The 25,676-nt window shown below is 43.8% G+C and overlaps 1 protein-coding gene across 1 annotated transcript in view; it reads left to right on the plus strand.

The window, feature by feature from the left end:
- Positions 1-25,676, plus strand: part of WIPF1 (WAS/WASL interacting protein family member 1) — a 113,006-nt gene that overhangs the window by 15,016 nt on the left and 72,314 nt on the right. The window lies entirely within an intron of this gene.

Below are 25,676 nucleotides of genomic sequence, written 5' to 3' on the forward strand. Positions count from 1 at the left end.
GTATAAAATATTCTGTAAGTGATTTTCTTATTAAATTACAGATGAAACAAAGAATGGTCTATTTCTTTGCTGGGCAGGGCCAAGGTTAACACTGACTTAAAGATGTGAGGGATGCAGCTGGACACCTCCTTCAGGTACAGGACGCAGTAAGCCCAGGTGAGGAAAAGGCAAGGCAGGGTTCCAGTGGCAGCTGCTCCCAGGGAGTTTGCAGTACTGAGCCTCTGCCTTCTAGAAGGTCCCTGGTACCCTCTGCTCAAGTCTCTTTTGGAGGTTAGGGAATCAAACTGACTCGGCTTATAGCCGAGTTCAGTGAGGGACGTGAGGGAGAAGAGGAAATGGTCACTTCCTATCCATAGAGAAAAAGGTTTCTCAAAACCCTGCTGCTGTCAGGCGGCCAGGCCTTAGCCAAGCTCTGGCCATATTGGCCTTGGGGCCTGAGAGGCCTGCCCGCTACAGGGCTCTTTCTTGCTCCACTGCTGGGATGGAGAACATCGAGCCCTTCCTGGAAGAGGCTCAGGCAGCCTGCGGAGGCCCGCCCAGGGGGCTCTGGGCAGCCCTGCCCCTGTCTGCAGCCAGGACCACAGGGCTCGACAGCCATTTCTGCGGACAGGGACAACTACAGGTCACCTTCGTACCTGCAGAGCAATGACCCAGGGATCCCCACAGGCAAGAATGGAGAGGAGGTCACATAAAGACAGAAACCCAGGCCTGGAAGGGCATCCAGAGCTGTTTTCCCCACCTCTGGGCTGTACTGCCTCCAAATAAGCCCAAAGTGGGCTGTAAGGTAAAATTGTCAGGGCTGATTTCAGCCCTGGTCAGTGTGATCCCACCCTCAGCAGAAGTGTCTGGGGGGAATCGAGGGGCATTCTCCACAGTGCCTGCAGAGACCGGGACCAGCAGTCCCTAAAGGTCCCCTCCCCAAGGAGCAGGGCTGCTTTACTCCTTCAGGCCCCGCTGGCCGCTTATCTGGCCATCTCATCAAGCCCAGGGAAGGACAGAATAGAAGAGCTCTCCAGAGAGCAGGAGGTAAAACAAAACCCGCTCCATTCTCAAGCCCCTTCCGATGTGGGAAGCTTTTCAGGGAGGTGTGCTGCTCTGAGCCCCAAGGGGCCTTTCCAACCCCAAATCCACAGGTCACTGCTCTTGGTCAGAGGGTAACAGGATCTTCGTGTTTTTCTGATGTGACCCGGAACCCTTCTGTTATAGAATTAAGGAAGAAACCAGAGGCAGAGCTAGGATTCAAATTTAGAAGGTTGTGCTGCCCAGTTCTGTGGTCTCTGTGCCTTGGCTTGGTTAGAACGACAGTTTTTTGTTTGTTTGTTTTGTGGTACGCGGGCCTCTCACTGTCGTGGCCTCTCCCGTTGCGGGGCACAGGCTCTGGACGCGCAGGCTCAGCGGCCATGGCTCACGGGCGCAGCCGCTCCGCGGCATGTGGGATCTTCCCAGACCGGGGCACGAACCCGCGTCCCCTGCATCGGCAGGCAGACTCTCAACCATTGCGCCACCAGGGAAGCCCAGAACGACAGTTTTGTTGAGCTGTGCTGTGCGAGCAGCAGCCACCCCCGTCCTGCCTCCCTGGCACATGCGGGCTGCTGCCTCGTTGCTGCGTCTCCCCCTCCTCAAGCCTGGATGGTGTGCAGAGTGGGAAAGTGGCTTCCGGCCCTCCCTCTGCGTGGTCGCGGGGTACGGAGGGGACTGCTGTGGGCCAGCCCTGGTGGGTGCAGGTGGGACCCACCTTCTCCTGATCTTACCATCCCAGCTCCAGTGTAAACTGATGAACTCTCATGAAACCAGCAGTGGCCTGCTTGCCAGGAGGAACTAGAGGGTAGCGTGTGCTTTAACTGACCCTGTTCAGTAAGTCAGCCCAGGGAGTTCCTCCTTTTTCCCCCCACGAGGTACCTCAGAAGGGCCCAAGGCACGAGCGCTGCACGAATAAACTCGGTCCTAGTACAGAAGCCACAGGCAGGAACCTTGTACTGTGAAGATTCTGGGGTCTGGGAATTTAAGAGACTACACGTGGTTTAAATTTTAAAAAAACAGCAAAAAGAAGCATGCTTAGAGTGCCTTATTCCTTGAATGACAGATGTGACAGATCACAATGTCAGATGCCAGATGGCATCTGGGCGATATTTGAAAAGAAATCTCTCTGTGAACAGTGAGTACTCCATGTAAAGAAGCATTATCTAAACTAGCGTTTCAAAACCTTTTTTGACCATGACCCACAGTAAGAAATGTATTCTTCTTTGAGATCCAGTATAGATAGATAGATTGATAATAGAAACAAAGCTTTATAAAACAATTCCCATCCTTACCATGTGCAGTACATTTTTATTATTATTATTTTTTAAAAAGAAGCAACAGCTGGTTGCAACCCATTAAATGGATTTGACAGCCAGAGAATAGGCAACAATTTGCAGTTTGAAAAATACTGATTTAAACAGATATGTATCAGGCGTGTAGAAACCAATTCTCGTTGTAGCTCTGGCAGATCTCTGCTGAAGGAGATCCAGTAACAGGCCTTGTAGTCCTTGAAGAGGTTTTCCTCGCGCTTCCAGTCGCTGGAAGTTGGTGAGATGGTGATGGAGATGGAGGACCAAGGAAGGGAGGAGACGAAGCTGAGTTTTAATTCTGTTCATACAGAGAACACTGAGTGTCCCTGATGCCTTGTCCTGGCGCAAATAAGACAGACCCTGCTTGTTCTGTAAGGGTGCTCACAGTTGAATAAGTGTACACTCATCACCATCCAACACGGTTTATAGTGAAATGGAAGGATAAACGGGATGATACAGGGCAGCTGAAGCCCCTTCGTTCCGAGTTCCCTAAATGGGGGAGCCATGTTACAGGGAAGGGTATATTCGGTGTTACATCCCTAGTTCTGTGTCTCACATATAATAAGTATTCAATAAATATTTACTGAAAGACCATGTTATCTAATTAATACTTGCAATGAGACTAGTAATAATCCTAATTATCTATGGTAATATTAAGAAAACATTTTTGAAGCGCTCTTTAACACACTTGATTCATAATGGAGCATAAGAAGGGACAGGACAGTTTAAAAAGACCCCAAGAAGTTGAGGTTAAAGAGCAGAACTGCTGAACCCCACCCAGGCTTCAGGTCCTCCGCATAGCAAGCCTTTAAAAAGTTGAGGTTTTTCTGCCCTGACTTGTAGGTGTGGGCGACTCATTGGTGGGTCTTGGGACAAGTTGCTCTGGAGGTGAGAAGTCAAAGCGGTGAGGCGCCAGTTGCCCCTGGCCAAGCAGGGAACACAGGCAGGAGTGCCCTCTGACTTTCCACCCCTGCGCATCTGAAACGGCTGCGTCTGCCCACTCGGGTCAAGCAGTTCAAGATGATGTGATTCAGGCCTAAATCACCCAAGGTTCTGGGTGGTAGGTTTCTGGAGAGAGGAAGGTGCTTGCAGACCACTCTCTGTCAGGTCCTAAATGGAGTCTTTGTTTCAAGTTCTGGACCAACCCAGCACTAACCGGGCATTAAGGCTCTGAAGTGGTCAGGAGCCGTGGAGACTCTGGTGTGGGTGCCACTGCACAGTGGGAGGAGTTCCCTGGCACCCTCTGAGCTGAGCTTCCTGTAAGGGTCCAGCCCCTAGGGCCAGCCTTCAGTATCTAGCTGGGCCTGTTGGTCCAGACCCCAACCTGCCATCCTGCTGCTACACTGAATTAGCTACAGGTCCTTCTTTCAAGCAATTGTGGGGCGAAGAGTGGGGGAGTGGGGAGTAGGCAGGGAAGCAGGGGTGTGAGGAGAGGAGAGGGAAAGACATGTGACCTGAGAAAAATACTTGAATAAGGATGGTTTCCATCCAAATGAGGTCACCTCACTTGAGCTTGGACTAAGGAGACACCCGTAAAAGTAGACAAGTTTAACGTCGGGGTGACTGCTGTCCATTTTAGACATTCGCTCAAGTTTTACATGACCCGACCCCAGAGAGAATAGTTAGGGATGACCGGGAACTAGGAACCAGTCACAAAGAATAGGTAGCCCTTTGGCCCTGGAGCTTGAATACGGGCTTGGGACCTTGGATGCGTGAGGGGCTTCACAGGATGGCAGGTACGCCTAGCAAACTCCGTCTGTGTTTAATAATTTGCCTAGTTATTTACACCTATTTAAGATAAAAAACGTTCTTGGATAAAACCAAATCTAAATGCAAAAGAGCATTAAAAATAAGAAAGGCAGTCCCGGCGCCCCAGGTTCTAGCTCCAGCTCTGTCCCAGTCTGTGTGACACTGGGCCTCAAGAGTCCTCATGGGTAAATTGAGGGGGAGTGGGGATTTGGAGATACTTCCCCAGATCTCCCTCAGCTCAAACACCCTGTGGCTCTCTGCAGCCCGAGACACGTTTTCTGGCAGGAGAGAGGCTGCCAGAGCTTCCTTCTCGGGCAGCCAATGAGTACATGCTTTCCTGTGCCCACATATGGAAGCAATTTCTAGATTATCCAAGGCACTTGTGCCGCTGAGCTCAACCAAAACAGAGGAGCTCGGCAGTGGAAAGTGGAAAAAGAGAAAAAAACCTTGTGTGCGTTCTCTTACCTTGGAATCCCCCAAGCAATTTGCCTATCCGTGCTATCTCAGGGGTGTGCCAGTGGGTTTGGGGCATTCCACAGATAAAATCAAAACTAACTGAGGGTTGAGCTCACTGCTTCTCCCCTGAAGCCGAAGGCCTCTGCCTTTCCCCTCTGGAAGCTTATGGCCGGAGGCTGGGGAGGAGTGCAAATTCCAGAGTTTTGTTCCCACATTTATGGTAATCTTTCTCTCCGGTCTGTTAATAAGGACTATTAATGGCTGCTTTCAAGGTTCTCTGTGAAGTTGAATTGGCAAACATTAGCCAAGTGCTTTGAAGGGGAAAATGTTTGATTAGTTCCTTTTCTGCCCAACCCTTTACTTACCTTTCTCTTCTGAACTCTTCAGGGGTTTTGGTAGTGGTTGAATGGTAGCTCTTTCGCCTGTAAACCGGAGGCACGGGGCATTTGCTCCTGAATTTAGGTCAGGAGAGTGACTTTTTCTAGGGCACGACCTTATTCAAAAAGTCTCATCTGTGGTCCTGGTCCCCATAGATGTTCCTAAGACCCTTATTTCCTCCTCCTCTCTCTCACCCTTGACCTTAATTCCTGGGAAAGAAGGTTACTGAAAAGGACATGTTTATAGAGAAGTGCTTTTTGTTCCCCTTTCATTTTGTCTCTAACTTCTCTACTGCCCAGTCCCCCACCAACGTTAAAATTTAATCTGTAAAGCAGTGATATTCTTCCTAGGTATGAAATTCGAGTAATTAGAGCTCTATAAACATTTAACGCTTGTTAAAACTGTTGCATCGATGTTCTCGTATGTTCTCATAACAATCCAGGGTACCACCTCCAGATAACTTTCTGGAAAAAACTCTCAAAATCAAGACAGTAGGCTGATGAATGCCGAAAGACTCTTAGCGGGAACCACATTCTTTTTTGTTGTTCTTGCTGGGTCTCCAGCTTAGAGCCTTCTGGTCAAAGCAGCCGTCTTTTTCCCTTCAGAGAGCATGTTTACGGCTCTGGTTTGCTTCATCTGGGATTGCTGCTCTGGAGGGCCAGAAATCAAACATGATGTGAAGATAGAAACACTTGCGGGAACCTCACATGCCTGGCTGTCCTGTTTCAGGACGCTCAGATTAGCTCTGCTTGGCTGTGAATAGGGTGGTGATTCCACACATAGATTTTCCCCCATGGGATTCTTGCTTGTTTTAAAGCAGCTAAACTTTGCCGCTCTATAGAACCATAATCAGGAATGTTTATTTTAAGCCCCATCTCTGCAGGACTCTGTGCTAGATTCTCCTCAGCCCTATTCGGAAAACGTCAGCCGACCTGCCTCTTGTCTGCTAGGTGCTGAGGGCCTGAAACCACACTCCAGGAGAAGAGTTACTGAGTGCAGGCCTGTTCCTGCCACACACATGTGCAGTATTAACTCGGGGCCAGGTTAGGTACCTGTGCCAGCCAGAGTGATGCCACTCCCTGCTCTGCTGAGAAGGTGAAGACCATTCAGTTCATCTGTCCGTTCCCTCCAGGGATTCCTTCCCCTTCCCAGGCAACCTCTTGTCTCTAATGCAGCCACAGACACACCCACCCAGACCCCAGGCTCCCACTGAGCAATACAGTTGAGCCCACCTCTCCAGGTCGGTCACCCCCAAACCTCCTTACTACTCTGCAGCCTGGTGGGTTTTTTTTGGTGTTTTTTTTTTTGCGGTACGCGGGCCTCTCACTGTTGTGGCCTCTCGCGTTGCGGAGCACAGGCTACGGACGCGCAGGCTCAGCGGCCATGGCTCACGGGCCCAGCCGCTCCACGGCATGTGGGATCCTCCCGGACCGGACCGGGGCACGAACCCGTGTCCCCTGCATCGGCAGGCGGACTCTCAACCACTGCGCCACCAGGGAAACCCTGCAGCCTGCTTTTGCTTCATCTCTTCACTCAGCAAACATTTGCTCAGTGCTCACTGTTGAAGCTTGCAGAAGGCAGGCTCCCTGTCTCTGTGGAATGTATGTTCTAGGAGGGAGAAACAGCAAACAAGTAACTCAGACAAATTAATGAATGCTTCAATAATTAACGCTCAGTTAATTACTTAGGTAGATTAGTAGTGATAAGGGCTATGAAACAAGGCTGACAGGATGATGGGATGGAATGGTAGGGATGCTACTTGAGGTACAGCTGTTAAGGGAAGTTTATGAGAGTTGAGATATGAATGACAAGGAGCCAGACGTGAAGATCTGGGGAGAAGTGTGCATCAGGCAGAGGGAATGGCAAATGCAAAGGCCCTGAGGTGAGAACAAGCTGGACAGGTCCCAGGGAAAGAAGGAGGGCTGTGAGGAGAGGGGGACGGGACGAAGTCAGAGATGCAGGCCTGGCCAGGTACTCTGCAAGGACCATACTGTAATCTAATAGGGTTTTATCCCATCGAGTGATGCCGCCTGCTGTGTTTCAAGAAAATCACTCTTGCCTCCATCCCATCTCCACCCAGCTCTGAGCTCGTGGCCTCACACCCTGACTCACCCCTGCTTGTTAGTTAGGGTGCCCTCAGCTCTGCCCACCGCGCCCTGGCCCGGCTCTGGCCCTCCCATGCCCGCTGCCCGCGTTCAGGCCCGTCACTTCTGCAGCCCCAGCACCAATTGACCAACCGTGCCTGGGGATTCAGAGGGTGGGTGAGTCAGTCTTCCCCGAGCTGGACTGAGCCCTGGGCAGAGAAGAGAGCGAGGTGCTTACTGGGCTGTGAGACCTTGGACAGACTCCTCTGTGCTGGGCTGTACTTGTATCACACTCACTCCTCTGAGACTGGCACTGTTGTCATGCCCATTCTACGGTGGAGGAAACTGAGGCACAGAGAGGTTAAGTAACTTTTCCAGAGTCCCCAGCTAGCATGTGGTTGAGCCAGGATTCAAAGCAGATGGTCTGATAGCCCCATGTTCTAAACCACTACATTCCACTGCCACATGCAGTGGGGATGGCTGTTCCTTCCCAGCCGCCTGACAGTCCTGAACGAGGTCCTTTTCCAGAGTGCTCAGCCCAGAGTGCTGCCCTCACTGGGGACACCAGCTGCCCCCTGCTGACACACTCAGCCTCAAGCCGTCAGCAGACCCGTTGAGTTCACCGAGTTAGGGCGGCATCTCCAACCTCAGCCAAGCCAGTGCTGACTGTCCTCTCCAGGAGGAGCCCAACAGCCCCTTCCTCGTCCACCTGTGAAAACCCCACTCTGGGCACATCCACCACCTGCCAAGTAACAGTCAGGAATAGTAATAGGAGCAAGTGATTACGGAGCACTCCCTATGGAATTCTTATTTTACCGATGGAGAAACTAAAGCACACCCTGCTTAAGGTCACAGAGCTAGTAAATGGCAGAACCAGGATTTGAACCCAGGCAGGTTGGCTCTGGAGACCCTTTAGAGTACAATTCTTATTTATTTTTTAAAATTTATTATTATTATTTTCTGCGGTACACGGGCCTCTCACTGTTGTGGCCTCTCCCGTTGCGGAGCACAGGCTCCGGACGCGCAGGCTCAGTGGCCATGGCTCACGGGCCCAGCCGCTCCGCGGCATGTGGGATCTTTCCGGACCGGGGCACGAACCCGTGTCCCCTGCATCGACAGGCGGACTCTCAACCACTGCGCCACCAGGGAAGCCCTAGAGTACAATTCTTCATACTGAAGAATTCCACTCCTGTGGTTTCCACGTTGTGGTCCATACTCTAATCCTTGTAGCCACAGAATGGTCTAATTTTATTAACATAAGACAGACCTGTCAGTATTTGAAGACAACTATCACATCTCCCTCGGTTCCAAACCACCACACCAAGCTCTCAGGGAGCAGTTCTACCCTGAGTCCCTTCCTTTCTCCCAGAAAAGCACAAAGAGTGCTTTGTAATTCTCCATCCAAATCCAGATACTTGTGAGAGGCGAGGGAGCACAATTAATAATTATGCTGGGACAACAGGCATAAATGTGGACTGTCCTGGGCAAACCAGGAAGTGGTTTTCCCTACCCCCAGGCCACAGCAGAAATGCCACCACTTGGCATGCCTTCTGAGTACTCTGTTCAAGTGGATTATCGGGAAGTTGAGCTAACTTTACACAGATACGTTATTGATGGGAAATCAGGTTTCAGGAGTCTGCCATTAGTCAGACTTCTTCCAGTGGAAAAGTGCTGGATGTAAGGTCAAGTCCCACAGTTGCCAGTCGTCATTCATCTACCCACCCAATAAACACATTAAATACGTACTAAGTAAAATCATGTGAAAAGGCCCAGCCTAGCAACTGGCACATAAGGAAAATGAGTTCCCATCCCTACCACAAACCTTGGTACCCCTTCATTTCCTTGTATCTGAGATGACTGGCTGCCCCATGACAATCTCCCAGGTCCCGTCTCTTGAGAAACGCTATTGCTGTTATGCCAGCCTTTTCTCTTCCTTCGAAGGTAAAAATGGGGTGCTTGGCTTATTGTCACGGCCTGCGTATCCTGTCCTCTCCCCACAGTCAAAGCACAAGTCTGTGCCTCCACCAGAAGTTACCCGCCAAAAGAGGAAAATGTAGAGAACAAGCTTTCCATTCTCTGAGGTTGCTGGGTTGCAGGGAGCAGCTAAGTGGCTTCTATTCACAGAGCCCCCCTATCTAGGAGAAAAAAAAGAGCGGGAAATAGTTCCCATTTTTTAAGTCTAGATTTTGCTCTCTCTCAGCAGCGTTTAAATGCCCAGTCTCACCAACTGACAGGACATGTAATAAATGCTGAAGGTTTATGTTTATGCTTAAGGTTCTGTTACTCTTGCTTAGAGTCTGGAGCTTTGCACACACTGGGAACTGATCCTTCTCTTTCAAAACATGCAGCATACATGCTGCCAGATTTTTCTTAAATCTACTTCTTCAGTCTCCACCAGATAAGATTTATTAATTGGAGATAGTTTTAAAAGACATGATAGGACTTCCCTGGTAGTACAGTGGTTAAGAATCCACCTGCCAGTGCAGGGGACACGGGTTCGAGCCCTGGTCCGGGAAGATCCCATAGGTGGCGGAGCAACTAAGCCCATGCGCCACAACTACTGAGCCTGCGCTCTAGAGCCCGTGAGCCACAACTACTGAAGCCCGTGTGCCTAGACCCCGTGCTCCACAACAAGAGAAGCCACCACAATGAGAAGCCCGCACACCGCAACGAAGAGTACCCCCTGCTTGCCACAACTAGAGAAAGCCCGCATGCAGCAATGAAGACCCAACACAGCCAAAAATAATGATAATAATAAAATAGAAGACATGATATATTCTCAAAAATACGTTGATAATTTTACCTTCTATAGATCATTCAGAAACGTCAAAGCATTAGTCCAGTATGAACTGTTAGAAAATATTTTTGACATTCTGTTTTTTGGTTTTTGTGAAAGACAGATACTTAGCTTAGACCCTATTTCTTTTACGATGATCCTTTTTCTTTCTGAAAGAGAAGTAATTATGAGAAGCATCAATCCAAAGTTCCACCAAACCGCTGTAAATTTAGCACTTTCTCTTCATTCTGCCTATCTCCGTGGGTCTTTAAAAAGAATCTAGCCATATCCTGGATTATGTAATAGTGCCTCAGCTGTCTCCATGGGACATCAGTATAGTGTGTGTGTGTATGTGTTTGTGTAAGTGATTGGATGCCTGGGCTAAAGTCATGGGTAGCTGTCTGTTTTACTTGTAATGATCATTTTAGTTTCTAGTCAAAATTGGCCGTTTTGTTCTTTGGGTGACTTTTCACACTGAACTGAACATCTGATGCTCAGTCCAGCTAAGCCAGGAGCCCCTACAATGTTCCAGTCTGCCCTGAACACAGCAGCCCCCATGCCCTCATCCACAGCTTTGGATCTACGCTACTGGTAAGTAAGAGGAAGTGGAACAGCAGGATGGGCTGGTCACCTGCTAGTTTCCATTAGTGTCTTAATGTTCACATTGCATCCTTGGTTGGACTCCTTAATTTTTAATGTCAGACCAGGAATCCTTTAAGAAAACAAAGTAGGGAAATCTTTTCATTGGAAAATATCTTAAAACCAAAGAAAACGACAGAGGAAAATTGTGATGTATTTTAAATGGAAGCTGGTGGTATGAGTTCCTCGATATCCTTTTAATGCTGTTGCTCTTTTCTTAGATCTGCCTTTTAGGAACTTCGACGTGTCTTTGCATAAAAGTTATTCTGTGATTTTTGTATTCCATTTTATTTATATATTGAATTTATTATAGTTATGTGTTGGTATGTAACAAACCACCCCAAAACTTAGTGGCTTAAAAACACAATCATTTAATTGCTTACAATTCTGCAATCTGGGCTGGGCTCCGCTGGGCAGCTCTTCTGCCATTCTTGCCTGTGGTCAGTCTGGGGCTGCGTTCAGATGGCAGGTTAGCTGCGGCAGGACTGAGCTGGGCTTCTCTTTTTCTCCAGGAAATGTCAGGACCTTTCACTTTCCAAGTGGCCTCTCCAAGTGGTCTTTCCATATGGCCTCTTCAGCAGGATTGCTGGACTTTTTACATGGTAGTTAGAATCAGAAAAGCAGAAGCTGCCAGGCCTTCTTAAGGCTCAGGCCCAGAACTAGCAGGTTCTTCACTTTCTTTTTTTTAAATCAAGTCACAGGTACAGCCCAGTTCAAGGGGAGGGGACTACACAAGGTGTGAATACCAGGAGGCATGCTTCATTGGAGGCCAGCAGTGGAACAGACTACCCCACAGTCATTCTTCAATCACATGACACTTACCAAGTGCATGTCATGCACCAGGCAGTGAGCATACAATGGTGAAGAAGCAAAGCCTTGTCTCTGCCCTTATGGAGTTTATTAGTCTGTGGGGAGCACAGGAAATGAGGAATCAGAAAATTACCATGCCAGCGCTGAGTGCTGGGATGGGAGGAATGCTAGGGGCCCTGGGAGCACACCTGGACTTCATGGAAAGACAGAGGAGGCATCCTGTGGAGATGGCTGAGAGGGCTGCTGGGAAAAGAACAGCATGCTCCCTGGCCAAGAGACAAGAGAAAATATGGCTCTTCCGTGGAGCTGAAGAAGTTTTGTGTGGCTAGCGAGTGGAGTGTGGAGGGTAGAGCTGCGTGGGTATGTTCGGTGGCGGGAGGGGAGGAGTCACACCTCGGGTTCAAACAAAAGGCCCAAGAACTAAGCAGGAGCCTCCTCACTTATTGAGAGCCTGGTAAGCCAAGTTTGGACTAGACTTGATTTCAGTTATGATAGGAAGAGAATTTTAAGCAGATTTGCCTTTCAGAGAGATCATAGCTACATCATGCTGAGAATGGAAGGACCTGGGCCTGGAGACCCCAAGAAACTGTTCTGGGGCCAGGCAGGGGAGAGTGGTGGATGGCTCAGGGGACGAGTCCAGAGATACTAGGAAGTAGAATCTGCAAGTCTTGGTAATTGGTTGATTGGTTATAGGAGTGAATGAGAGGGAAGGGGCGAGGGTTACCTTCAGGTTTTTGGCTTGGGCGGCCAGTGATAGTCTCATCTGCTCCAGTAGGGAGCCCTGGAAGAGAGGCAGGGTTGGATCCCATCGAGGTGGGCTGGAAGTAGCAAGGAGAGCCAACTGGAATGTACCAAGTTTGATTCCTTTGGGTTTTAGTCCACTGCAAACCTTTTTCAGACTAACATGTTGTGAGAACCTTATTAGAACCTGCCTCTTCTGCTTCCCTCCCCCACCTCTCTCACCCACTGTGTTGCTTTCTGCTTCTCTCCTTTCCTCCCACGGGGAAGAGTAGAATGACCAGGTCTGAAGCAGGAGTGTCCAAGGATGGCACCTTCTTGAACCTTTCACTTTGAGGGCAGTGGGTTGGAAACACTGGTGATGGAGAGTTATAGGATTTGAGCTTACAGAGAGCAACTCAGGTCATAGGGTTGAGAAGTGCAAAGGTGAGGGGATTTAGGACAAAATTGGGAAAAGGAGAAGAGAAAAAAAAAAATGACGCCAGTTAAGGCAGGGAAAATGAATCATCTGAGGAGGAAATACTGAACAGAATAGAAAAAGCAAAGAGAAAGAGGCAGCCCCACAGCTATGACCTCTGTCATGGAAGACTCTAGAATCTTGTTCTTTCATGCCTCCTTTTCACATCCACATTCTAAAAGTTAGAAAAGTAAAATAAGCCTTTTTCCTGAAAGCCTCAGTGGGCCTTCAGATAAGCTTTCTTGTAATATATGAAAAAGGGAAATGAGCAGTTAATACACTAAGGTAACCTCTAGTCCTTTTGTGGAAGAAAAGGAACCCTAAGAAAGGGACATGCATACAAACCATTAAAGTCAATTTTTAAAAAATTATTGTCTATTCTCAAGCGATTTGACAGAAAAATATCTGTAGCCTGAGAAGATGGGGAGAGAGCATGTCCCTGTGATCAATTTTTAATAAACATAAATGGTATAATAAATTATGCATTGAGGAGTGGTATAAAGCATTAAACAATGAAGGATAAATAATTTAAATGATTAAAAACTGCCTCTGTCATATGTTTGATGTATGAGAACTCTATTTGACTTTTCAGGGAAATAGAGGAGGATTTCTTTTTTTAAAGGGGATTTTTCAAAATAGATTTTTTAAAAGGAAAATCATGTGATGGTCTGCCGAGAGAGGGTGTTGAGCACAGAAACACCAATTTCCATGATCCCGTATCTTGTGCTCCTTTGATAAATACGTGAGTTGTGCCTTGCTAGTGGATGGGATTCTATCAGGTGATCAATGGTGGAGGCACTGCCCATCTTCTAGAAGGCTGAGACTCCAGATCTCTTTCCTCGTGTCCAGAGAGACGTGGTCTGGGTGTTGGAGTACAGTGACCTTATACAGTCTTAAACTTCCAGTATTCTGTGTAGGAGGAACTGTCTCTGCATATTCAGTGCCTCAGGTAAACTTCCATTTCTATCCCAAAATTAGAGTAACTGGATGGGTTATAACCAAAGAAGTGTTGACCAAGGCTTGCCCCCTTCTTGGACACCACTCACCTGTGGTTTAGGGGAGCCACATTCATCAAAAGCACCATATTATAACATGCAGTGGCTAAGAGCACAAGTATCGGGGTCAGACCTGTCTGGGTGTGAACCACTGTGTACCACTCAGGAGCTTTATCACCTTTGTCAGGTTAATTAACCTCCTTGAAGCACCATTTCCTTATTTGTAAAATGGGTTCAGTAATACCCCAAAGGACTGTTGAGCATTAAATAAGGAACAAATGTCAGTAGCTTAGCTCAGTGTCTGGAACATAGTAAATGCTCAATACGTGTTTATTAACTACATAATTATATATTGAGGGTTTATTTTCTGGTATCAGAGGAGTGCAAAATAGACCAATAGAACCAGAACAAAAACTGTAAACCTAAGAAATATCCACCATGTAATCTCAATCAAAGATCGTAAGCTGTGGTCTAAGAGCCATTTCTGGAAAATGCAGTATTTTTTAAAAATCAAATTCAGATACCTTAAGGCAAAGGACACATGTGCTCCAGTTAACCCCAGTCCGCAGTATTTCCATTGGCTTTTACTTCTCTACTTGCCCAGCTCTGATAGAAGTTTGAATTTGCCACCTCAAACTGAATAGTTAGTTCTATAAAGTTAAATTGGTTTCCCCTAAGTTTCCTTAGGTGTTTTAATTTAGCTTGGGGCATCTGATTGCTCTATAGCCTTAGTGGAAATAGGGAAAAAAATTTTTTTCCCAACAGAATAATTTTGATAAAATTAAAGGCAAAACAGGCCAACAAATCTGCCAGTTGTATACTTTGTTGTTCTTCCAAATTAATATTTTCCTAACATCCATGTAGGTATTTTATTGCCTCCATGGCAATTCAGAATCTGATTATCCAGAAATATAATTGCAGGCATTTATGGTTGATATTCTGAAAACACAAATGCTGATCAATAAAAGTTCAAGTTCCAAATATTGGTGCACCAGACAATGGGAAACTGAAGGCTCACTCTAGGTATTTGAAATCATGGCTGCAAATATGTTGACACTTCTCCCATTGAGAGGTGGGTCTATGTCCCCTTCCTTTGACTCTGGTGGGGGAAGGGGATTGTACTTCTTTTACTAAGAGAGTAAGACAGAAGTGGCCCCATGTGACTTTCAAGGCTAGGTCATAAAAGGCCGTACTTCTGCCATGTTCACTGGGAACACAGAGACTTGAGCCACCAAGTAAGAAGTCTAACTAGATGTAAGTGCTGTGGTGGACAGTCTTGGTGAGCCCATCCTTTAGCCTTCCCAGCCTTGCGTCAGACATGAATGAAGAAACCATCAAGGAAGTGGATTCTCCAGCCCTAGCCTTCTCGCCCCCAAGTTATCAATGATCCCAGCTAAGACCACAGATAATATGGAAGAGAGACAAGTTGTCTTCATCATGACCTTTCTAAATTCCTGACCCACAGAATCCATGAGGCTAATGAAATGGTGGTTTTACAAAGCTGAGTTTTGGGCTCATTTGTTACACAGCAGTAGATAACTAGAGCACTCACCCACCATGGTGAGCTGGCTGTATAGCTGAGGTAGTTACAGTATCACATCATCGTGCTTATAAGATCTTGACTGTAAGAACCACCTGGTCCCATCAAAATGTACCATATTATTGCTAGGTTTTTTCCATACAAGATAAACATGGGAGAGTGAGCTAATCAGTTAATAGATACGTATTGAACTGAGACCCAGTAATAGGTGACAAACCAAGCTCTCCTGCAATTTTAGAGCTTGCTCAGAGGAGTATGTTATCGTTTTTCATTTAGCAGTAAGTCCGTGTCACCACCTCTAAAGTAGAAATAACAGCTTTCTTCAATGATGATGAATTAGGCAATGCATTAAAAAGCACTTAGGGGTTTTTTTTGTTTTTTTTTTTTTAAAGAAAAACATTGTTAATACATATAAACACTTAATGTCATAATTCTTTTAGGTTAATGGATAACGCTAATAGTTTGTGCTATTAAGAGCATTTACAAAGCAATCTGAGCATATATAGGAGAATTAGGCTATTAGGGCCTGACGTAGCATGTGCTTCAGAAGCAGCTGAACTGTAGTAACAGTCTTAGTACTTACATTTGGAGTTAGTTTAGTGGTCTTTTTATGAAAAGTCTGAATTCAGTCTGAATTTTGAAAATCAGGGTATGGCAGATCACAGGGCAGATCCCTTCTGAGAGGCTGTGTGGAGAAATCTTTATTTTTTCTAATCGCTGCCTTTTCAGCCCAGCCAGCAACAGAGAAAGCCAGCTCCTTGTGGGTCAAAACGCATATTCCTAGATCAGGGGTAGCGAATTCACAGCACAATGCAATGCCAGTAAACCAGGCTGTCTCTAGACACGTTAAGTTCACCATAGTGCTAGTCTCAAGTGTGCTTGTGTGGCCAATCACACGTGAGTCCTCATGGCAGGCACCTGCTTGGCCATTTCTCACTGCCCATCCTTCTGAAGAGAGCCCATGGGCACCTTGAACCAGAACAAAGATCACTAGCACAGGTATGCCTGAAGATAGATTGGTTGCTTTCTATTTGTCAAAGACTTTCTATCTTGTTTGGACACCACTCTGTTAAAAATACTGTCAGGAGGTGTACTGTTTATGTTTAATCCTAGAAAGAAAACTGAAAAGCTAGGAGATTTCATTTTTTTTTTGACTCCTAAGGAGAGCAGTCGAGATGGTATTATGATTCAGTGAAAGTAGAAGGTCCAAGAAACACTAGTACAGGAGATTGTAGAAAGAGGGACAAAGGGAATTTTATATCCAGTTTCACCTTAAGATCTATAAATTACTAGGCAGGTTAACTTAGAATTGGAATCAGCATTTTTCGTTTTCAAGCTTTTATACTTTGTGCATACACAGAGTGGACCGTTTATAAAACTGGTAAACTGGACTGTGGATTTGAGAATGAGGAATTCCTCTGTGTTTTGGGGAGGCAGTAAACACCTGCAAGGTGCCAAGCCCGTTTCTTTCCCCTAACCTCCAGATGGACTGGTAAGGAGTGGTCTAGGGGAGTGGAGTGAAGGGGTGAGACTCTACTGAGAGGGTTGAGAGGAAGAAGGAAGGAAGGAAGGGAGGGAGGGAGGAAGGAAGGGGCTGACCTTCGACCAAGGCCAAGATTGGCATCACAGGAGACAGAACACCTTTCTCTTGAGGTGCTTATTGCCTTAAGTTTCACTCTTTACTTCAGAGATGTACTGAGAGATGGAAAGTAATTTCTTTGTTTTGCTACATACTGTTCCAGACTTTTTGTAAGGGCTGAAAGCAGACTGTGGTGGGGAGCATATCATTAGCACATTCTCATGTGTTAGGACAGTCACTCACCTCTGGGTATGCCTCCTCTTTTCCTTTAAAAGGGCCAGTAATGTTCCAAACTTCCCGTCTCCTTTCGAGAGACATGAAACTATCACAGGTACAGGACAACAGTAAAAGGTTGTTGTTGGTTTTTTAAAATCCATCTCAAATCTTTCCTTCATCAGCTTGGCATAAGGAGAACGTGAGGGAGGGACTGTCCAGAAGGAACGGTGGTTTATAACTGAGCCTTGGAGTCACTGCAGCAGCAGAGCTTCTGAGCTGCCGTTGTCAGGATGGGGAACCATGTTGAGATAAAGAAGTATCTGGTCCAGTGCAGTTCAGTGACGTTTACAGTTGTGGCTAAGGTAACAATTTACTCTATTTGGAATTAACTGTCTCCTTGGTTGACATGAACTGGCTGGTTGCCATTTATGAGCCCTGGTGTGTGAAAAATATGTGTTTTTGAAGATGGGCATTATACCCAGTGTGGCATGCCCGTGACAACCACAGATTCACATCCCTCATCTCAGGAGACTCAGGGCGCACTCATTGCGCGGAATGGTGAGTGAAATGGCTGTCACTGTGTATATTGTTTTTTCTCTCTTTTTCCTTCAAGCATAAAGAGTTGGATTTCTGTAAGTAAAATATGCCTGTTATTGCAACTGCGCAAATGAGAAACATAATCCTAAGATGTGTCTGTGCACCGTTAGCACAGTTTGGTCGTGAGTTCCTAGATTTTTTTTCTTTACAATTTGGATAGCAAATTGGATTGCAAGACAGTTTATCATTAATGACAACCCAGGGTTGTGTTGGTGTTGCTTTGCTTTATTTGTTTTTGTTTTTGTAACCCTAAATCTTTGTCCTTAATCAAGCTAAATGAATTATTTTTAACCTGAATTTATACATTTAGTTGTACATTTAGTAGCACACTACTTGTTACAGCTTATCTTCCCCCTGCATATTCCTTATTGCTTAGGAAGGCTTTACACTTATGAAGTCTAGTTACTAAAAATGTCAGCGTATTTTGATGAATATTACAGTTCATGGTGTTCATTTTCCAGTAAAGAGGGAAGTATAATTTATTAAAACAGTTCATCATAATATTCCATTAACTCCTATTCTGCCTATACTTTCAGCAGTGTTATTAATGATCCACAGTGCCCCTAAGGTTAAAATGCAGTTTATATAAAATGTTCAGGAAACATATTTAAATAAGTACACTTATGTTATTAGATGCAGAGATGTTTGATCATTTTTGTATATACGTTTGTCCTTGGAAGTTGTAGCTGCTATGTTGCTTTCAGTACAGTAAGCATATCATTGAGAGATGTGCAACAGTAATTTAGCAAATAGCACCTTGTTTTATTTTGGGTACCTCTCAGAGCACCAACTTTATTTCTAGGTGAAGAAAATAATAGGTAATTATATATAAAATATATTGTTACTCATTCAGAATGACTGTGAGTAATTAATAAAATCTTGAGAGATGTTTATCTTTTGAAAGTTTACCTCTTTTATAGAATCATGTAATTCAGCCTGTCTGCAGCCACTTCAAAATCCAAATCATAATCCAGAAAATATGTGATAAACACATGTGGTTGGGTTTGATGTTGCTCAGCTGGATGTGACCCACACTCTAATTGTAACCTGAATAAATCTAGAGACCCCACATGGTCCAGATCCTGCTTGGAGTCTCATTCAAAGAAAACATCAGAAAGCCAGAAAGCCTTGAAGAGTAATGTATCTCTTTCATCTAAGGTTTTCTAAAAGGCATGGCTTAAAGGTGTTACAGTTTGCACCACATAAACAATTTCTCCAAAATTCTGTGTAGCCATCTGTTCCTCCCCCTACACTCATGGCCACTGCTAAACCTCTCTGTCTATCTCATCCACATAGTTTTTCACTGGCTATGCAACCCTTCATCATTCAAAAAAAAATTAATGGAGATATAATTCACAAACCATTTTCCTCCTAATTTTTTGATCAGACACAAATACATCCATCTCTTCCAAATTTAGAAGCATAAATGCTACACCACTTCCAAAGTTAGGGTATGCAGATGGATTTCCTGTTCTACTTCCTGGATGGACTGTGCCTCTCTAGAATGACTGGAGGACCTGTAGCTCCACTGCCTCTGATTTCTGAACATCTTTTATTTCCTGTTTACCCAGCACCCTCAGAAGTAAAGCCCATTGCCTCACTCTGATTGTATTTCTTTTTCTTTTTTAATAAATTTATTTATTTGTTTATTTATTTTTGGCTGCATTGGGTCTTCGTTGCCGCGTGTGGGCTTTCTCTAGATGCCGCGAGTAGGGGCTACTCTTCGTTGCGGTGCGTGGGCTTCTCATCGCGGTGGCTTCTCTTGTTGTGGAGCACGGGCTCTAGGCGTGTGGGCTTCAGTAGTTGTGGCACGCGGGCTTAGTTGCTCCGTGGCATGTGGGATCTTCCCAGATCAGGGCTCGAACCTGTGTCCCCTGCACTGGCAGGTGGATTCTTAACCACTGTGCCACCAGGGAAGTCCCTGACTGCATTTCTTGTAAGAAATTCTAATGTAGAATTTCCTAATAAAATTTCCACCTACTAACAGTAACAGGAGCCACCATTTATGCACTGCACTGGCTAAGCTCTTTGAATGCATCACACTCAATACTCAGAAGGCTATCTGCATATTACAGATGAGTAGACTGGGACCCAAAGAATAAAGTAATTCACTGCAATTAGTAAGTGATGGATCTGGGATTTGAACCCAGGTAGTTTGATTCCAGAATCCTTCCTTTTAGGAATGACATGAGCTTGTTTACCCATTCTACCGTATTCTATGTGCTCTTAAATGTGGAAGGGAGGGATGCATCTGAGTAGGAAGATTGTGAAAACAGGCAATTAGTTAGCTGTTCTCTTAGTCCCATGTTATGTATACGTGTGAGAAAAACACAAATCCTGAATCAGGGCTACAGATCTGCGTAATACCCACTCATGATCTCTCCCAGTAACCTTGGTTCACTTCTGAATTGTAAGATTGCCTTATATTCTTCTTTTCTCTATTCAGCCTAAAAGAAAATAGCAAGAAATATGTGAGAGGGTCTTGGTTCTCAATACTGTCTACAACCTCTGGAGTTCTGTGTTTATGAGGCTTCTTAAAACTCATCCTGGGTGAATGTCAAGGCTTTCTGTGTACCCCTAGCCAGTCTTTTTTTGAACAAGGGAATTTGTCATATGCTTTCAATGTTTTGATCAACAACAAAGATGAGTGAGGGGCCTAGTTATTTGGAATTAAACTGTGTGAAATTGGAAACAGCCAGTTTGGTTGTTGGCCTCAGGTCCCGTAGTATGCCAAAGAATGACTCTGTCAGGTAGGGCTCTGGCTTTAAAGACAGCTGGCCAGAGTGCTTGATGATTCTGGCTTAGATTACATTACAATGGCATAGTCAAATGTATCAGAGTGCGGTGCATCATCAAGAGAACTTTCTTGACTTTTCATCTTCTTTTTAGCTGTTCCAAGTGCTCAGAAATGTGGTGCATAGTGTCTTTTTGCATGACTGCTAATGAGGAAAGCCTTTGGCATGACATAATGCTCCCCAAACCCCTGAGGGTCAGTGTAGAAACAATTGCTCTGGGGTCCGGCTGGACTGTTTGACCTACATGGTGAAGCACTGACTGCCAAGGGTGTGCCTTGCTGCAATTTCTCTCTGCAAAACATGCATGTGGTGTGCATGGGTTTAGCTTTCTCTGAAACAGAAGTTTTGGTGTATGTTGGAAATGACACTGGACTTGTAGTCAGAAGCTTTGGGTTTAAATCCCAGTTCTATTACTTATTTACTTGTTTGAACAAATCCCTTCAACTCTTGGAATCCCTTAGTCTCCCCTTTTGTATTACGAGAATGCTTAAAAAAATATTTACTTCATAAAATTTTATGTGGCTAAATTAATTTTTAAAATATGTTAGAACAGAAACACTCTTTTAAGGTATTTAATCACTTCTTCTTTGTGATCCAAACCAGGATCTCAGTCCAGTAAATTGAGAGTTAATGGCAGGTCTTCAAACAGTTACTTCACCTTTATCCCTATTCCCTCCCTCCCACTGGGATTCTCCATGAAAAATTAAATATGGAATTTTAATGTTAACCTTTATTCAAACACATGCACTTATAGAAACACATACAAAGAATACACATACATAGGTATTTTATGGCCAGAATTTTCTCCATCACCCCTGCACCTATATCAAAGTTTTAAAAAAGTGGAAACCACCTCATTTTTAGGGGAAAAAAAAAGGTGGATTCTTGTTGATTACTGAGCTTTCTTAACTAGACATTAAGCAACTCAGAATTCTAGCCTCCTAAGCAGGTCTAGCAACATTTATTTTCTCATTTGGATTCTTCACCTCTTTAGAGAGTATGTTTACATTCTTGTGATCTTACTGTTGCACTCTTACCTAATTCTAGATTAGATTTCTCAGCTGATGATGACTTGTAGAGACTGGAAGTGAAGTAGCAGGAAACTCACCCTGACAGCCTCCCTTCTACAGATACTTCTACAGATCTCCAAAGTGCATGTATGTCTCAGAGTCCAGAATTTGCAGAAGCATTCCTTAAGATGTTCCTGGCTGTATCCCAACCACTAGGTTCTTGAGTGCCCCTCTACCCCACACTCATCCACAAGATTTGTGAAAGCTAGCCAGTCCTTGTTGTAGGAAGGGAGAAGGGAAGTGAATGGAGATCTGGTCACATACTCTTTTAGAAGGGTTTCTAATACCTATGTAGTGTCATTCCCATATATACACAAAATCTATTATTGCTACTAACATGAATCTACCATTAAATTTCCCAAAGCAATGGACTCACCTTACCAATTAACAGGGTCCTACTATGCAGTTCTCTGATGTTCACCAAGAAAGGTCACATGTATTTGACCTTTAGAAAAAAATATAGGTAGGATTTCTAAGCCATTAGATATTAAAACAGACACACAGAGCTAGGGGTGCTACAATAATGAAAACCATAGTCTATCAGCAAAGGTCAAGAAAAGAGGGAAAAAAAGTAAGAAGAAAACCATATGATAAAATAGCAAGCATAAGATAAACATATAACAATAAATGTGACTAGGTTAAATTCCTATGTTAAAATCAGTGACTCTCAGATTGATTAAAAAGATAATCCAGCTAAATGCTGTCTTTAGGAATCTTTGTATACCAAAATTACACAGAAAGGCAGAAAATAAAGGGATAGGTTGGTGAATTCTAACTAACAAAACAAAAATAGGGATAGTAATATTAATTCTAAAAAGTGTGGGATTCAATGTAAAAAGAAATATTGAACGAGACATAAAAGAATAGATATAAATCAAACAAGATTCAATAACAATGAAACTTTATGTACTAAACATTTAGCACTGAATTAAAGTAAAATTTGTTAAAAATACAAGCAAAATAATGCAAATAAAAATATAAATAAATTAAAAAATTTAAAGTGTAAATAAACTTTTCCATAATCATAGTGGGAGACTTTAACAAAATACTTTCAGAATTTTATCAAGTAAATAAAATTAAGTAGGAACAGAAGATTTGAATAACATAGTTATTATTATTAACCTAACTCAACAAATAGGAAGTATACACAGTTTTTTTAAAAGACCATGGATCATTTTCAAAAATTGATGAAATACTACACCACAAAGAAACTTAAACTAACCAAAAAGTAGACATATAACAATAACATAGCATTGAAAGTTACACAAGATGGCTCCTGCCCCTACCTTCATCCAAGCACTTGGAAACTAAGATATGGTCCTTTTAAATGATTCTTGGATCAAAAAGGAAATCACTACTGCAACTATAGACTATTTTAAAATTAACAATGAAAATACAGTGCACTGAATTATGGGGATTGTACTAAAAATATAGTTAGATAAAAAGTTAAGCCTTTTATTTAAAGGACTGAAAAGAAAATAAGCTTAAAATTTAAGAAGCTAATAAATGAAAAACAAAATTAAACAACAAAGTAGGGAGAGGGAAATTATGATGTTAAATTATTTACCTTTAAGAGAAAAATTGTGAATTTTTACCAATAAGAAAAAAAATTTGATTGGCAGTTAGGCAAAAGTTCAGAGTTAACAGGAAAGCTGCTGGGATGAGGCTGGAAATCTGAGTTAATGGGCTAAAAGACACTGTCCCTGTCCTCACTGTCACTTAGGTTTGGCTGAGGTGAAAAGCATGTGCAAAAAATAATTAGAGAACAAGACTGTATTCAATAAAGTGCCCGTTTGTGAGTTACAGATGGTAAACCATCTATAGCAAAGAGAAGCATTAGGCTCTGAGTCTCTGGCTTCAAACTTATCAAGGGCCTCTGGGTGGTTATTTAGCTCCTCTGACTTGGCTACTTATCTGTGAAGTGGGGATCACAGTACCTACCTCAAAGGATTGCTGTGAGAATTGAAGTACACTGGGCCCTCTGTATCCACCGAAGTGGAACCTCGGATACACAGGGCTGACTGTAAGGGACTTGAGCATCTGTGGATTTTGGTGTGTGTGTGTGGGGGGGGGGTCCTGGTACCAATCCCCTGCAGATACCAAGGGACAACTCCGTGCATGTGGTAAGGACTGCCAAAAGAAGTCAGTGTGGCATCTCTTCCAATCTCTTCTGGATGCTGGTGAGATGGTTAGGGCACAGTCAGTATCTTAGTATATTTTACACAGGAGTAGGACACATAATGATGTTTAGAGTACCCAAGTTCTATCTGCCTGGGTGAAAAGACTGGGCATTTTATCTGTGACTGTCTTGAAATATGCCCGTGGTGATTAGGTAAACGAGTCTCTGTCCATTAAAAGAAAGAAGTCTATAAAGCATGACACTCCCAAAGCAGCGGCAGTTCATGAGTTCCTGGCCACAGAGAAAGAAATGACCAGTTTTGCCATTATGTAATCGGATGGCTTCCCCAAGTAGGAAAGGGGGGGACCAAGGAGCCCTTCCTGATCTGCTTCTGACCAGTAAGCACTTTTAGTCCTCATCTGTAAGAGTGAGACATCATTCTTGCAACCATTTAGTGTCAGCATTAGGCTCCTCAGGCATGATGATGGATTCTGAGATCTTGAAAAAGTGACATGGTAAACATAAAAGGAATCAGATAGTAAACCCATAAAAAATTGAAGAGAATTTAATGCTTGATGAGCATATGTGGTTTGAGGTAAAGTTAGAATGTGTCTGGGAGTAGGTAAAAATCTGCAGATGCTACACATCAAACCACTTTAGTCAAAATATTTGTTCAGTGGGGGAAAAATATCAGTGAAAGTAGTTAAATGACGTCTACGGTCCAAACAAGAATTAATCGACTGCTCTACTTCCTCCATTCCCAAGACACCATCAGCTGTAAGACACCATCAACTTTATGACAGGTGAGGAGGCGGGGGCAAGGACATGGTATTAAATGTATACTTTGGTTCCAGAAATGTTAGAATATGAAGGCAAAAAGCACTATCAACACAAACATGCATCTTGGAATTAAGGAAATGCAGAATTTCACACAGTTGATGTTTTGGTGTTTTCTTGCTGGTAGAGGATAGGACTAATTTTATAAAAACAATTTTTAAAATGTTCACTAATACATGGGGCAGAACTAATGACAATTGAAGGCAAATTTAAATTTTCTCAGGCCCATAGATTTATTTTCTTTTATTCTCTTGTCAAGACAAAATAAGCCATGGACAGTTGGGGCGGTACTATACGTGATAAGCGTGGAGCATATTTTAGTGCCAGAAAATAATGAAATGCTCAAAAACAGAAACCAAGAAACAAAATATTGGTGGGAGAATGTCAAAGGAGCACAGGAGCCAACTGAAAGAGGCCTCACCAGTCAAAGGTAGAACAATTTGAACAACAAAATTAGTAAAATAGTGTTGAATTAGAACCCAAAGTATAAAATGAATACCTGTGAGGCCATACTGATATAAATAAACGGTTGAAAACATTGTTGAATGGGGAGAAGAGATAAATCTCCCGTGAAGAAGAATTCAAAGTAATTTATATAGATACTCCACCCTCAAGCTTTTCCTTCTGAAGTGTATGGTATGGAAGCGGGTAAGGAGCGACCTTCCAGTGGAGAAACCTGACAAACACTACCTCGGGTGATCAAGGCCAACGTCAACAGTGTTAAATTATGTTGATAGTATATGTGCTTGATCTGATGTGATTAAAATGGCAGTTTACCTCTGTGGTCTTCCTCCAAACAGCCCATCACCCCAGTATCATGAGAAAGATCCCAATTGTGGGACATTCTACAAAATACCTAACCAGTACTCAGAACTGTCAAGGTCATCAAAACCAGGGGAAGTCTAAGAAACCGTCACAGCCAAGCGGAGTCTAAGGAGACTTGATGACTAAACGTAATATGGTGTCCTGGATGGGATCCTGGAACAGATGAAGGACACTGGGGAAAAAAATTAAGGAAATCTAAATAACCTATGGCCTTTAGTTGATAATAATGTGTCAATATTGGGTTTCTTAATTATCTATCATATTAAATGTAAGATTTTAATAGTGGGGAGATTGGATACAGAATGTGTGGGAACCCTACTATCTTCTTGATTTTTCTATAATTACAACTGTTCTAAAAGATAAAGTCTATTAAAATTCTTTTAATGCCTAAACAGAAAGAAAAAAAAAATTCATGGACAGGAGGCCAGATTCTAGAGTTTAAAAGGAAGTTATAAGGCATTTTGTTGAGACCTTTAAAAATTCCACATAGAGCACGGCTGAAGCAGAACATATGTAACTGCTTAGTTGAAAAAAATGGAACTGGCAGCTTAGCCCAGAATGTGACACTTCTAAATAAATTTAAATGGACTCATTATTATTTATCATCGATGGAGTATTTTGTTTTTCCAAGATGGCAAAGTTTTACCATTATTCCTATTTTAAAGCGAATGCCGTGCTTTCAGCCA

This window comes from Delphinapterus leucas, chromosome 8 (assembly GCF_059928025.1).
Source record: "Delphinapterus leucas isolate spDelLeu-1000000601 "Yukka" chromosome 8, BTC_Dleu_Yukka2, whole genome shotgun sequence".
Classification (NCBI taxonomy): domain Eukaryota; kingdom Metazoa; phylum Chordata; class Mammalia; order Artiodactyla; family Monodontidae; genus Delphinapterus; species Delphinapterus leucas.